This window comes from Cyprinodon variegatus, unplaced genomic scaffold, assembly GCF_000732505.1.
Source record: "Cyprinodon variegatus isolate N-32 unplaced genomic scaffold, C_variegatus-1.0 Scaffold53, whole genome shotgun sequence".
NCBI classification, from domain to species: Eukaryota; Metazoa; Chordata; class Actinopteri; order Cyprinodontiformes; family Cyprinodontidae; genus Cyprinodon; species Cyprinodon variegatus.
This window is the reverse complement of record NW_015150506.1, coordinates 795,894-797,856: the sequence shown is the minus strand read 5'-3', so window position 1 is coordinate 797,856 and position 1,963 is coordinate 795,894. Positions and strand designations below refer to the sequence as shown.

General features: G+C 33.9%; 1 protein-coding gene across 1 annotated transcript in view; it reads right to left on the bottom strand.

The window, feature by feature from the left end:
- The window catches only part of LOC107082414 (kynurenine--oxoglutarate transaminase 3-like), a 15,012-nt gene that overhangs the window by 6,287 nt on the left and 6,762 nt on the right, over positions 1-1,963 (bottom strand). The window lies entirely within an intron of this gene.

Genomic DNA, 1,963 nt, shown 5'->3' with positions numbered 1-1,963 from the left:
CTTATCCAGAACTTCTCTCCAACGCATATCAACGTATCTGACGTGTTCCAGACGAGCGCTGAACGTGTTTCTAACTTCCAGCTACTGTATAATGGTGTATTGGCAGCATTTTGGTATAAAGGGGATTCTCACAGGAGGAAACCGTCAGTTCTCCTCCAGAAGGTGAGTGATGGATCCTCCCTGCGTTCACGCCCACCACCAACACACTTCCTAGCAGACATGACGCTCAATCAGCTGCCACCAAAAACCTTCTCTTTTTTTTTCTTTATTCTTTATCGGCGGGCGGTACGCAGCAACTAGGTTATTACCGCAATCAAATAAATCTTTTCATGCAGACGGGCGCCATCGGGTCATTGCTGAGGACACTGCCTCGTGCATCATTTCATGGGCAGTACGTTGCCGTGCGTTTTGCAAAAGTTAGGCTGTCGTTGGACATCATTTCAGGACTCTTTATGAATACTCTATGTATACGCACAAAACTTGAAAAAATATATAGAAAGTTTAGCGTATGCCAGCGTTTTAGGAGATTTTAGGAGATCAGCCAGCGTGTAACGGGGACTAATCTCTTAACTGAGATTAGTGGAGAGTTGGAGCAAATTGCTTCTCTGAACGTATACAAAGCTGACTTAACAATAGGCACATGTTAATAGGAAACATTAGTTAACAGATAAGACCTTTTGTGTCAGACAGGTAGTCTTTGCTTCACTAATTCACCGAGGAAGCATTCAGAGAGAGTGAATCCAGTCAGTTTAAAAGCTGGAGAAATTACACTGCAAAAACGATCTAGAAAAAAGTAAATATTTCTTAAATTAAGTGTATTTTACCTCAATTTGAGCAAGTAAATATTTTAAATAAAATTATTAGATAATATGCATTTGAAATAAGACAATGCAATTGTTTTTTCTTATTTTAAACGTAAATTGTCTTGTTCCATTGGCAAAGTGTCGCTCATCCCTCCTCAATTCAAGAAAAAATTATTTTAAGAAAAGATGAAAAGATGACTTATTGAGATTTCTTTTTTTTCTGCAGTCTAAAGGACTAAACTGCAAAAACAATCTAGAAATAAGTAAAAATGTCTTAAATTAAGTGTATTCACCATTAATTTGAGTAGGTAAATGAGATAGTTTACTCTTAAAATAAGATAATTAGATAATATGCACTTGAAATAAGACAATGCAATTATGTTTTCTTATTTTAAGTGTAAATTGTCTTGTTCCATTGGCAAAATATCTCTTTTACCTCCTCAATTCAAGAACAAATGCACTTATTTCAAGAAAGAATGACTTATCTAGATTTAGATATTTTGCAGTGCAGGGCAGTTGAGGTTGTGCATTGGAAAAACGATCTAGAAATAAGTTAAAATTTTCTAAATTAACTGTATTTACCCTTAATTTAAGTAGGTAAATTAGACAGTTCGCCAATGGAATGAGTATTTTTACCCTTAAAATAAGGTAATTAGAGAAAATGCACCTGAAATTAGACAATGAAATTATGTTTTCTTGTTTTAAAAGTAAATCGTCTTGTGCCATTAGCAAAATGTATATTTTCCTCCTCAATCCAAGAACAAATGCACCTATTCTAAGAAAGAATGACTTGATCTAGATTTCGATTTTTTCCAGTGTAGAAAATTAAGCACTGCAAAAATGATCTAGAAATAAGTAAACATTTCTTAAATTAAGTGTATTTACCCTTGATTTGAATAGGTACATTTGATAATATGCCAAATGGAATGAGTATTTATACCCTTAAAATAAGATAATTAGATGAAATGCACTTGAAATAAGAAGATGTAATTGTGTTTTCTTATTTTAAATCTAAATTGTCTTGTTCCATTGGCAAAATGTCTCTTTAATCTCCTCAATTTAAGAAGAAATGCACTTATTTTAAGAAAAAATGACCTATCTAGATTTTGATTTTTTCCAGTGTACCTCCTCAGAACCCTGTTTGGTTTGGTTTGGTTTGG